The following is a 13,839-nucleotide window of genomic DNA, read 5'->3' on the forward strand; positions in this document are numbered from 1 at the left end:
ACTCACTATAAAAATCCAAGTAGTATTTAAGAGGATATTAAACTTACCCCATTTATTTCAAAACCCCTCAGAACAGTACTTAGTGATTTCTTAGCATATTAATTCAACCTATGACGTAGTTGTAAAGAGAGCCTGAAATCAGGAAAACAGTATTACAGTCAGTCATAGCTATTTGGATCAATCACATGAAATTAATGCAATCCGCTCTAGAAAATGAGAGTAGGGGTGGGGGTGAGGGTGGTGACAGTAAATAAATTTAATATATTTAAAGTAGTATTCTAAATTCATTAAGATATTCATAATTAATACATAAGCTACCTTGGGACATTCTCTTGAAGCAAACAAAAACTAGAGGTTTTATGTATATATTTTTAATAAAATGGGATATAGAAAATTATTGCTCTTTCTGCAAAATAATTAAGACTAAAAGATTAATTCTAAAACTTCTACTTCTAGATGGTGAGCCATACTTTCATTTAAAAAAAAATTTTAAGCCCTATAAGTGAGGCACACTAATAAAATTCTACCCAGTCAAGCATATGGCAAGCAGACTAAAAGGTAATATTAATTAAAATGAAAACTAAATAATTAAGAATTTAAAGTACTTGAGGACTTCCACTTCCGGGAAGGTGGAATAGATATATTTTTCCCTATTCTTCTCACTAAGTAAAACTAAAAGTCCCGGACAACATATATAACAAACATAAGAAGACTCTAGGGCTTCCCTGGTGGCGCAGTGGTTGAGAGTCTGCCTGCCGATGCGGGGGACGCGGGTTCGTGCCCCAGTCTGGGAGGATCCCACATGCCGCGGAGCGGCTGGGCCCGTGAGCCATGGCCGCTGAGCCTGCGCGTCTGGAGCCTGTGCTCCGGAATGGGAGAGGCCACAACAGTGAGAAGCCCGCGTACCGAAAAAAAAAAAGAAGACTCTAAAGGAGAAATGAAAGCAGATCAGGTAGAAATCACCAGATCTAAGGAAAACAACATGGTGGTGAGTTCTATGGGTTTTCTTCTGTGCCCTATATATTCTAGACTTGGAGTTAAAGAAGCTGGCAACCTAGAAATACCAATAGGCCCAGACCCTCCAAAAAACCAAACAAACAAAACAAATTCCTGTTCTCCCAGCCAAAAGATCAGGAAAGAAACAATCTAGACAAAAAGCTGTTATACCCAGACAAACACTGTAAAACAAAACAAAACAGAACTGTGGTGCCAGCATCACCAGCAAAGGTCAAGTGGAGAGCCTAGACTTCCACCTCTGCCAAACTGTAACAAGGCACCCCATACTCCGCACCACAGTGGTGTCAGAGAAGGCCATTTGGGAGTTGGTCCCTACCAGGTGATAATGAGACCTCCTTCCACTTGGTGTCAGTGAAGACCACATGGAAAGCTTAGATGTCCAACTGGCAGTAAGAAGGTGTACTTCCCCCTTCCTGGTGTAGGCTGGTGTCAGAAGAGGCCTAGTGGAGTCAGGCCTTTCACCACTGCCCAACAGTAAAAAGGCCCTCCCCTCCCCCTCAGTACAGGTGTACACTGAGGCACACCTGCCTTCCCAGCCAAGGAAAAGTCAGTGGAGGCCAGAACTCCCATCCCTGACAAGCAGTAATGAGGAATCTCCCACCAACTTGAGAGTCAACAGAGGCAGAGTGAGGAACTTGGACTTCTATCCCCTCTGGGCAGTAATGTGACAGAGTACTCCCCTCTTTCCCATGTTGGAGCAGTGCCAGAAGAAGCCAACTACATCAGAATGTGTAAATAAGATCCTGAGTCGCAGAACATAATATCCAAAATGTCCAGGTATCAAATAAAAATCACTCATCATAACAAGAACTCTCATAACACTCATCATAACAAGAAATATGTCAAACTGAATGAAAACAGACAATCCACAGAAGCCAATACCAAGATGAGGAAGATGGTAAGATTATCTGATGAAGACTTTTTTTTTTAGTGTTAAGTAATATTTACTGAACATATATTATGTGCTTAGCTAATGCTATAAACATATTATACATATTAACTCTACCCTTACCATAATTCTGTGAAGCAGTTACTGTCACTAATTACTGTTATTAATCCCATTTTACACATGTGAAAAGTGAGGTACAAAGAGATTAAATTACAGATAAAAACCCCAGAGGTTGCCCGGATTCATAAAGTTACTGAGAGGTAGATCCTGGCTTAGAACCCTGATGGCACCCCTCCTGACATAATGTTTGAAGTGGCCATTATAAAAATGTCTCAAAAAGCAGTTATGCACATGCTTGAAACAAATAAACAAAAAGATAGGGAGTCTCAACAAAGAAAAAATACACCAAAAAGAAAAGACTTCAGAACTGAAAAAATATAAAAACTGAAACAAAAGACTCAACAGATGAGAACTACAGTAGAATGGAGAGGACAGAGGGAAGAATCACTGAACTGGAAGACAGAACAAGAGAAACTACCCAATCTGAACAACAGAGAGAAAAAACTGAAAACAAATAAACAGAGCCTTGGGGTCCTGTGGGACTACAACAAAAGACTTAACCTTCCAGGACTTCCCCGGTGCAGTGGTTAAGAATCCGCCTCCCAAGGCAGGGGACGCAGGTTCAAGCCCTGGTCTGGGAAGATCCCACATGCTGTGGAGCAACTAAGCCCATGCACCACAACTACTGAGCCTGCGCTCTAGAGCCCACGTGCCTAAAGCCTGTGCTCCACAAGAGAAGCCACCGCAATGAGAAGCCTGTGCACCGCAACAAAGAACAGCCCTTGCTCACCACAACTACAGAAAGCCCGCATGCAGCAATGAAGACCCAAAGCAGCCAAAAATTAATTAATTAATTTTTAAAAAAATAATAATTTTTTTAAAATCTTAAAAAAAAAAATTTATCTTCCATGTCATCTGAGTCCCAAAAAGAGAGAAGAAAGAGAGTAAGACTGAAAAAGTCCTCTAACAAACAAAAACTTGTAACTTCTCAAGCTTGGCAAAACACACAAACTTACAGACTCCAGAAGCTAAGTGAATCCTACACAGCATAAGCCCAAAGCAATCCATATCAAGACAGTTCACAGTTAAACTTCTGAAAACTGAAGACAAAGAAAATGTAATGAAAACGGCGAGAGAGAAATGATGCTTTAACTATAGGGGAAAAACAAATCAAATGATAGATTTCTTGTCTGAAACAAAAGAGGGGTGAAGGAAGTGGCACTGAAGTCCACATCTGATCATGTGTTTCTATATCTGTTTCTCTCTTGTTCATGCTTCTTGGCATGCCTGGACTCTGGAGATTGAATGTCAGGTATTGCATAACAAAAACTGTAGAGGCTGTGACTGATATTATCTTTTTCAATAGAAGATTTTCTTTAGTTTCTGGTAGGCAACAGGAGCTAATCCAATCAGAGATTAAGCTAATTTGAAGCCAATTTTCAATCATATTAAGACTTATCAACATGCACCGCAATGTTCATAGCAGCATTATTTACAATAGCCAAGATACGGAAGCAACCTCAGTGTCTATTAAGAGATAAATGAATAAAGATGTGGTATATGTGTATACACACACACACACGCTCACACTCACACAATGGAATACTACTCAGCCATAAAAAAGAATGAAATTTTGCCATTTGCAGCAACATGGATGAACTTAGAGGGTATTATGTTAAGTGAAATAAGTCAGACACAGGAAGACAAATACTGTATGATAACGCTTATATGTGGAATCTAAAAAATAAAACAAACTAGTGAATATAACAAAAAAGAAGCAGACTCACACATATAGAGAACAAATTAGTGGTTACCAGTGGGGAGAGGGAAAGGGGAGGGGTAACACAGGGGTATGGAATTAAGAGGCACAACTATTATGTATAAAATAAGCTACAATGATATATTGTACAACACAGGGAATATAGCCAATATTTTATAATAACTATAAATGGAGTATAACCTTTAAAAATTATGAATCACTATATTGTACACCTGTGACGTAACATTATACATCAACTATACTTCAATTAAAAAAAAAAAAAAAAGACCTGGTCTCCTTCTCTGGTTCACCCTTACTGTTAGGATACAGTTATTTAGAGATCTCAACTGAAAGCCTCAGATATGTACCAGAACTCCTCTCTTTAGTACCATGAGACTGCTGAAAATTCTGCTTAGCTTCTCAACCTCTTAGTAGTCACCTTCAGCTCAACTCTTCTGCCTATTGGCTTGTGCAGTTTACTAATCTGCAACAAATTCTGGTGGAAACATGGTTCAGGCTTTTGGTTCAATTCTCTATGCTTATATTCTCTTCACCATCTTGGTCATTCAAGCTCTAGATGCCTTGGCAACCCTGAACTCCAACAGTCTCTCCACCCCTGTAAGATGACCAAAAGGTCTCCTCAGTTTCTGTTTCTTAGCAACCACTGTATGTTCAACTCTCCTGCCTCTTCGTGGTATCATCTACAAAGTGAAAACTCCCCGAGAGATTATTTATGTGCCTTTTCCCATTGATAAAATTCAAAAATAAAAACTCTTGGCAAGGTAAGAACAAAAAATGAACTTCCCTACTTTGTTAAAACCTATCAGAAACCAATGGTAAACATTATACCTATGAATAAAGTAACAGATGCATTCTCATGTATGTTAAGAACAAGTTAATAATGTGTGAAATCACATGTACTATTCAACACAGTACTGGAAGGCTTACGCAATGCAATAAATTAAGGAAAAAAATATATTAATGCTAGAAAGGAAAAGACTCCCCAAAAGTCATTATTTACATATAACGTGAATACCTATCCTTATAAAACTCAAAGGGAATATAAAACTCATAAAGACAGATCTCTATCCTTGTAGAAGTTACATTCTAGATTTGGGGAGAAGGTAAGGAAGATAGGTAATAACAACAAACATAATAAATAGGTAAATTATCAAATCTGCTAGAAGGAGACAAATGCTGTGAAAATGTAAAGTAAAATAAAGGAGGGAAAGGGGAAATCAGAACTGGGAACAGACGGACTACAATTTTTTTAAAAAAATCAGAATCACTCCGTCCCAGAAGAAACAAAAATAAAAATTACCTAGGAATAAAGAATTCTGTGGAATATGAGTAAGGTCTTCTAGTAGAAAACTAAGTTTCCAAAAGAACAAAACTTTCGAGTTTGAATGTAGAAACAGTCAATATACCTAATAAAAATAATTTTTCTCAAATTAATATATAAATCCAGATAATATCCTAGCAGAGTTTTTCATGCCTCTTACGAAGTATATTAATAACGTAGAGAAAAGACATGTATATGCATATACATATATATTTAAATAACAAAGAGAATTATGAAAAACAACAAACCAGTTTTATTTATCCTACCAGATATCAAAAGTAAAAAAAAAGAAAGAAAAAGGAAAAAAAAAGTCAGAGGATAAAATACCTAAACATGAAAACTTAATCTCAAGTTATTGTTTTTTAATGGGTATAAAGTTGCAGTTTTGCAAGATGAAAAAGTTCTGGAGATCAGTTGCACAAGGTGAATGTACTTAATGCTACTCAATTGTACACTTAAAAATGGTTAAGATGGCAATTTTTATGTTACGTGTTCTTTATAATTAAAAAAATGTAAGTGAATACTTTTATGCCTCTAGGCAAAGAAACCTTTCTCACATAAACTAAAAAGTACACATAAGTCATAAAGGAAAAGACTGATTGATCTGACTGGTATAATTTCTGTATACCAAAGGACAATATAAGCAAAATGAAAGACTAGTAAAAACCTAAGAGAAAATATTTGGCATCATAAAAACAGGAAAAAAAAAAAAAGGATGAGTAATCAAAAGACCTAAAGAAATTCTACAAATCAATAAGAAAAATGTTCAACAACCAACAGGATAAGAAACAAAGCATACTGTGAATAGGCAATTCCTGTTAGAAAAAATACAAATAACCCTAAAAAATAAAAAATAGGAAAAAAAAACCTTACTAGTAATTAGTGAATTAAATATTAAAGACTAAGAAGACATTTTCCAAAAAATTTGAAAGCTAGACGGTAACAGTTCACAAGTGTATGAAATGATACTCTCAAAAACCTAATGATAAAGGTATAGACTGAAACAACAGTTCTGGAAGACAATCTGGCAATATCTTCCAAATCAAAACTGCATGTATCGGGACTTCCCTGGCTGTCCAGTGGTTGGGACCTTGCCTTCCAGTGTAAGGGGTGCAGGTTTGATCCCTGGTTTGGGGGGCTAAGATCCTACATGCCTTGGGGCCAAAAATCCAAAACATAAAACAGAAGCAATATTGTAACAAATTCAATAAAGACTTTAAAAATGGTCCACATCAAAAAAAAATCTTAAAAAAAAATTGCATGTATCATCACCCTATATATGTGCCTCCTTATAGAAAATGACAACACTTTCTATAAAACAGTCTTAACAAAAAGAAATCAAACCTGAATCACATCAAGCCTCCATACCTAACTAAAAATTTACAGAAAATGCAGAGAACAAAAAACAAGTTAAACAATGCCATGGGATGCAATAAGCAAGAGCTAGAGTATGGAAAAAATCTGCAGGGCAAACCACCCAGTCTCTTCAATCAATACTGCAAAATTTAAAAAAGAGAGACAGGGAGGGAAGGATGGGAGGAAGGAGGGAGGGAGGAAGAAAGGAAGCTGGAGACAGAGAAAGAAAGGGGAATCAGGGAGATGGAGTGAAAGAAAGAGAGAAGGGATGGGAGAAAGAGAGGGAGGGAGAAAAAGAGGAAAAATAGTTTGAAAGACTTTTTTTTAAAGGTATATCAACCAATCAAACTGTAAACCTCATCTGGATCCTAATTCAAACAAGTAAAAAAATATGGAAGAAAATGTTTCTGACATTAAAACAGTTTAAAATTTGAACACTGACTGAATATTTAATGATACTAAAGAATTATTGTTGGGCTTCCCTGGTGGCGCAGTGGTTAAGAATCCGCCTGCCAATGCAGGGGACACGGGTTCAAGCCCTGGTCTGGGAAGATCCCACATGCCGCTGAGCAACTAAGCCTGTGCGCCACAACTACTGAGCCTGCGCTCTAGAGCCCGTGCTCCACAACAATAGATGCCACCACAATGAGAAGCCTGCACACCACATCGAAGAGTAGCCCCCACTCTCTACAACTAGAGAAAGCCCACGCGCAGCAAAGAAGATCCAACACAGCCAATAAGTAAATAATTAAATAAATAAAAAAATTTTTAAAAAAGAATTATTGTTAATTTTCAAGTGTGATAATAGTGTTTTTCTCCAAAAAAAAAAAAAAGACCTTATATTTTCCAGAAACACATGAAATATTTGCAGATCAAATGACACGATATCTCAATTTGTTTAAAAAATGTGAGAAGGGATAAAGTGAGAGTACAGATAAAACAAGATTGATCATGGGATGATAACTGTTGAAGGCAAGTAGAAGTTCACTCTTCTATTTTGTCTACTTGAAAATTTCCCTATAAAACATTTAAAGTGCATATACCATATGGTTCAGCAATTCCACTTCTTTTTATCTTAAAGGAACTATCATGCAGGTGCATGAAAAAGTACATACAGGACACTCCTGACTCCACTGTTTGTAGTTTTAAAAAATTATAAATAATCTGCAGTAAAAACCCTGAGGGCCCAAATAAAACTGGTACAGCTATCGTACAAAACACAATGCAGAAACTGAAAATAACAACAACAAAACACAGATCTAAACATGCTGGAGAGTGAAAAAATCATACTGCCAAAATATATAAATATACCCCTTACAAAAAATAATCCATACAATACTATATATTTCCTACAAATATGTGTGTATATATGTACACTTACATATATAAATCAGTGTATATATGTAAGTACATAAATATAAATGGACTGAAAATATCTGAAAAGATAGACACCAAATAGACACCACGGAGAGAAGAGGAAAGAACCAGGACTGTAGAAATGCTCAAGATGGACTTTAGTTTCACCAATCTTTTTAGCATTTCAAAAAGGAGAATTACTTCTGTGGGTAAAACTTATGTTTAAAAAAAGAACATTAATTCACATTTTTGCTGTCTCTTTGCGAATCAATGAATCTTTTTTGACTTTTGTACAGAACCAGAACCAAGATATACCTCCTAGAAAATTAACTATAAAACATACCCTTCTCTAAATCAAGAACTTATAGACAAGAATGTAATCAATCTGGGAAAAAAATATTAGGTTCAACCACACAAAACTGCCAACATTCTAATATTTTTGCCTTCAAAAAGTGGCAATTTCATGAGTTTGACATAATAGATTTTCGTATAGCAACACTAGCATTGCAGGAAATTCATTATATTTATATATACTCTACTCCCGAAAATTTGTATGAAAACTAAAATGTGTGCAAAGATAAAAGGGGGATACTATTAAGTTTTTCAAAAACATGTATGTCCCTAATTTCACCTAACCTGTTGTCAACAATATAATTACGTTTCCACATTTTCTTAAAAATCTGTTCTCTTACTTCACACACAATATTGGATTAATATTCTTTAACCCAATAAGCGCTGACTGAAACCAAAGATTTGTAATTTTCATCTTGGTCTTAACTAATATTCAATTTATAAGCATACTTATCATTCCCAGCTGAATTTCTTTAATCTTCTACTCATTTTTACAAAATAAGAGCAAATATAATAATATACCAAGAACTGCATAAGTAACTTTTTTTAAGATGGTAACACTTCTGAATCCAAAATATTGGATAGACACAACTAGGCAAAATCATGTTAGTTGGTAACTGAGTCTCATTTATTCACATGAAAAGCAGGGTATAATGTACAAAAATATAGGTTGTATTAAAAAAGTCAAAAGGAGTGCTTGTAATTATAATTATTCTTATCATCACAAGATCCTAATACCAAAAATAGACTTCAGGAATTGGGTTTTACCAAAATTTGTGGGAAAGATGCAAGAAATGTCTTATTTTCTATTCTTCCTCTTAGATCTTCAATCTATCTCCCATCAATGCATTCTCCACACTGAAGATCAAAGAGACTTCATAAACCTCTCTTTTAAAATGTCTTGATCAGGTCATTCCCCTGCTTAAAGTCCATTAAGTCCTACAAGGACTAAATGATGTGGTTACTCTCCATTCTTCAGTCGTACCATTTTTGCTATTTTTCCCATTGTTCTCTGTGTTCCAGGTATGCACTCTTTTTCTTTTTACTTTAGCTTCACTTTTTAAAAATTACATTTTGTAAACTATCATACAATAAAAGAAACTTTTTTGCATGTACAGTTCTATGAGTTTTAGCAATACATATAGAGTCATGTAACCACCACCACAACCACAATACAGAAAGTTCCATTACCCCAACAGAAACTTCATCCAGTTGTCACATGAATCAATAATTTATTCCTGGGCTTCCCTGGTGGCGCAGTGGTTAAGAACCCACCTGCCACTGCAGGGGACATGGGTTCGAGCCCTGGTCCAGAAGATCCCACATGCCACGGAGCAACTAAGCCCGTGCGCCACAACTACTGAGCCTGCGCTCTAGAGCCCATGAGCCACAACTACTGAGCCTGCATGCCACAACTACTGAAGTCTGCATGCCTAGAGCCCGTGCTCCGCAACAACAGAAGCCACCACAATGAGAAACCCGCGCACTGCAATGAAGAGGAGCCCCCCCCACCGCAACTAGAGAAAACCTGCGCGCAACAACTAAGACCCAATGCAGCCAAAAATAAATAAAATAAATAAATTTTAAAAAATAATTTATTCCTTTTCGTTGCTGAATAGTAATCTACTGTATGGATGTACCATCATTTATCTATTTACCCGTCAGAAAAACATCAGGTTGTTTCTAGTTCGGGGTGATTATGAATAGAACTGCTATGAACATTTGTGTAGAGATTTTTATGTGAAATTAAGTTTTTGTCCTCTAGAGTAAGTACCCAGAGGGTGGTTGCTGGGTTATATGGTACTGTATGTTTAACTCCATAAAAAAGTACCAAACTGTTTTCCAAAGTGTAAAAAAAAAATCATTAAGGTTAACACCACCACGCCACCAGTGATAATAACGTTGATACTGTACTCCGCGGTATAATGTAAAGAAAGGGGTCCTTCACCTCTTGTAGTATTCTTCCCAAAACACTATAGCCTAAGTGTAATCATCGGAAAAACATAAGACAAACCCAACTGAGGGATATTCTACAAAATACCAGACCAGTACTATTCAAAAGTGTCAGAGCTATCAAAAAGAAGGAAAGACTAACAAATTTCACCCTGTACTACCTTTGCAACTTTTCTGCAAATTCCAAATTTTCTTTTTTTAAAAGAAATGATTTTGATTTTAAAAGAAAATGATTTTTAAAAGAAATGATTTTGAACATCTTTTCATGTATTTATCAACCTTATATCCTCTTTGACGGAATGTCTATGTCTTTTGCCCATTTTTAAACTTAGTTATTTGTTTCTTTACTCTTGAGTTTTGAGAGTTCTTTATATATTCTTAACATAAGTCCTTTATTGGATATGTGATAGTCAAACATTTACTCCCACTTTGTAGCTTGTATTTTTATTTTCTTAACAGTGTCTTTCACAGAGCAAAAAGCTTTTAATTTCTATGAAGTCCAATTTACCAATTTTTTTCCTTTAGTGGATCATGCTTTTGGTGCCATATCTAAGTATTTTTTGCCTAACCTCAAGTCACAAATATTCTCCCTTATGCCTTCTTCCAAGAACTTTACAGTTTCACAGTTTACATTTAGATCTATGATGCATTTTGAATTAACTGTTATATAAAGTGTGAAGTATAAATCAAGATTCTTTTTTGCATATGAATGCAAAGCCAACACCATTTACTAAAAAAGGTCACTGTTTCTCTCCTGAATTGCTTTTGCAACTTTGTCAAAAATCAACTGGCCAAAGCTCTGTCCAGCCCCTTGGATCCGTTTTCATTGCTTCCACCGTGAGGTCGCTCATCGGACCCCAGCAGCCAAAATGGTGAAGCAGATTAAGAGAAAGTATGCTTTTCAGGAGGCCTTGAACAATGCAGGAGAGAAACTCCTAGTAGTCGACTTCTCAGCCACATGGTGTGGGACTTGCAAAATGATCAAGCCTTTCTTTCATTCTCTCTCTGAAAAGAATTCCAACGTGGTGTTCCTCAAAGTAGATGTGGATGACTGTCACGGTGTTGCTTCAGAGTGTGAAGTCAAATGCATGGCAACCTTCCAGTTTTTTAAAAAGGAACAGAAAGTGGGTGAATTTTCTGGCACCAATAAGGAAAACCTTGAAGCCACCATTAATGAATTAACCTCATGTTTTCTGAAGACATAACCAGTAAACAGCCATTGGCTGTTTAAAACTTGTAATTTTTTTATTTACAAAAAGGAAAGGTCAAGTATAAACACTATATACCTAACTGCCATCTGATAAGTGACAATAAAATATTAACTCTACCCTTTTAAAAAAAAAACATCAACTGACGATATTTCTGTGGATCCTATTTCTGGACTGTCTACTCTGTTCCAATGATCTATGCATCTATCCCTTTGCCGATACCACACCATTTTTATTTCTGTACTGACATTCCTTTAGTACCTCCAATATGCTCCTTCGTTACTTCAAGAACTTCAGATATGCTGGTTCTGTCTTCCTGCACATTCTTCCGCTCTCACCTAGTAACTCCTAACTCATCTTTCAGAATTTTAGCTTAAATGTCACTTTCTCAGGAAAAACTCTGCATCATGAAAGTCAGAGAGGTTTCAGGAGAAAGCAGAAAAAAATCAAGATGCATCAGTCCAATAGGGCAGCAGTCCCCAACCTTTTTGGCACCAGGGACTGGTTTTGTGGAAGACAATTTTTCCACGGATGGTGGGGGGGATGGTTCAGGCGGTAATGCGAGTGACGGGGAGCGGCAGACAAAGCTTCCCTCGCTCACCTGCCCCGCCACTCACCTCCTGCTGTGCGGCCTCGTTTCTAACAGGCTGTGGACTGGTACCAGTCCACAGCCCGGAGGTTGGGGACCCCTGAAATAGGGCATCCAGTTACCAACTCAGCAAGAGTTAGAGACTACCAATGACTTTAAGAAGTTATTAGGATTTCCTAAGCTTTGTCACACCTCTGTGTTTATTTCTGTCATGACCAGCACCCCTTCTCTACCTCTTACTCCTTCTACCTTTCCCGTAAAGCTTAGCTGTAAAATCCTAAAAGCAAAAAAGGGGAAGTGTACTTATCATGCTGGCAAGTAAGGGGGAGCTGCCAATACGTCACTCCACTTCTGCCCTGGGTAAGTGTTGGAGATAGAAAAGAGTCTCTAAGGAACAGAAGAAAGTGGACGAATTACCTAGGACCTAGACAAGGAGAAAACTAATCTAGGTTTAACAACAAAAAGGTACATCCCCCAGTAAAAAAGCTAAGACAGTAATGAGGAAGACGCTGATCTTTGTATTAAGTAATTACAATTTAGAGAACTAATTACGAAAGGAAGGTTAAGACTTTTTTTAAAGAACCTCTTCCCTTAAAATGCCAAGTAGTTGACAGTAACGATTTCAAAATACTATAATCAGAAAAAAGAAAAGCAAAGTTAACTAATATTTTCTGAGCATTGTTATATGCCAGGGACTGAGATGGATATTTTATGTATGTGTTCTCATGTAGTCTTTATAAAAAATCTGTGAAGTAGATATTATTATTTCTACTTTATAGAGAAAGAAACTGAGTTTATACAGCTAGATTGGCTCTATTTCCTCTTTGTTCTTATTCTCGTAACTTGTTTTTATAACTATATTCATGAAAAAATAAAGCAATATACAAAAAGATCTCAACTTAAATGAGAAAAGACAATTAACAGACACCAGTACTGAGATGACAAACATGTCTGAATTATCTAACGAGGATTTTAAAGCAGCTATCAGTAAAATGAACCAAAATGCAATTACAAACACTACTGAAACAAATGGGAAAACAGAAAGTCACAGCAAAGAAACAGAAGACATAGAGAAGAATCAATGGAAATTTTAGAACTGAAAAATACAATAGCCAAAATTAAATTCAACGGATGGTCTGAAGAGCAGAATGTCGATAACAGAAGAAAGAGTCGATCTTAAAGAAAGTGAACTTAAAGATCGATCAATAGAAATCATCCAGTCTGAAAAAGAGAAAAAGAAAAAGAACAGATTGAAAAAAATAATGGAGCCTCAGGGACCTGTGGAACAATTACATAAGATCTAACATTCACATCATCAAAATCCCAGAAGAAGAGGAGAGAAAATGTGGGCTGAAAACTTATTTGAAGAAATAATGGATGACAGTTTTTCAAATTTGGTGAAAATCATAAACTAACAAATTCAAGAAGCTGAGCAAACTGCAAACAGGTTAAACCCAAAGAAATCCAAACATACACACATTATAATAAAGTTTCTCAAACTAAACACAAAGAAAAAAATCCTGTAAGCAGCCAGAGAAAAACAATGCGTTACCTACAGGGGAATTTCTCATCAGAAAACCATGGAGGCCAGCTGTACCAATTCCAAAACAATGCATGAGTACTTCATTCCCTAATTTATTACAGTTATTCAATAAGTACAAAAAGGTTATTCACTATTGTTTCAGTTAATTACCCAGGAGGTTGAACTCTTTTCCTTACGTTTGTTTACTCTATGTAAACTCTATTTTGACCTAATGGACACGACTTTATCAATGTACTTACTGGAATCTTAGTGTTGTAAATATTTTTTAAATATTCATAGTTATTTTAGATAGGATTTAAGGTCAAATTTGTAAATATTTTCCATTTTGTTATTTTTCTTTTTAATTTTGTGCTGGTTTTTTCATATAGATGTACTTAATTTTTTAGTCAATTTTTGAGTCTTCTTACTTTGGGTTA

General features: G+C 36.2%; 1 protein-coding gene and 1 pseudogene across 6 annotated transcripts in view; one reads left to right on the forward strand and one right to left on the reverse strand.

Moving 5' to 3' along the window:
* Window positions 1-13,839, reverse strand: part of NCOA1 (nuclear receptor coactivator 1) — a 258,922-nt gene that overhangs the window by 166,952 nt on the left and 78,131 nt on the right. The gene's annotated exons all lie outside the window — the stretch shown is intronic.
* On the forward strand, window positions 9,748-11,322 carry LOC114900387 (annotated as a pseudogene).

Source organism: Monodon monoceros, unplaced genomic scaffold, assembly GCF_005190385.1.
Source record: "Monodon monoceros isolate NGI ecotype Baffin Bay Population unplaced genomic scaffold, NGI_Narwhal_1 Super_Scaffold_19, whole genome shotgun sequence".
Taxonomy (NCBI): Eukaryota; Metazoa; Chordata; class Mammalia; order Artiodactyla; family Monodontidae; genus Monodon; species Monodon monoceros.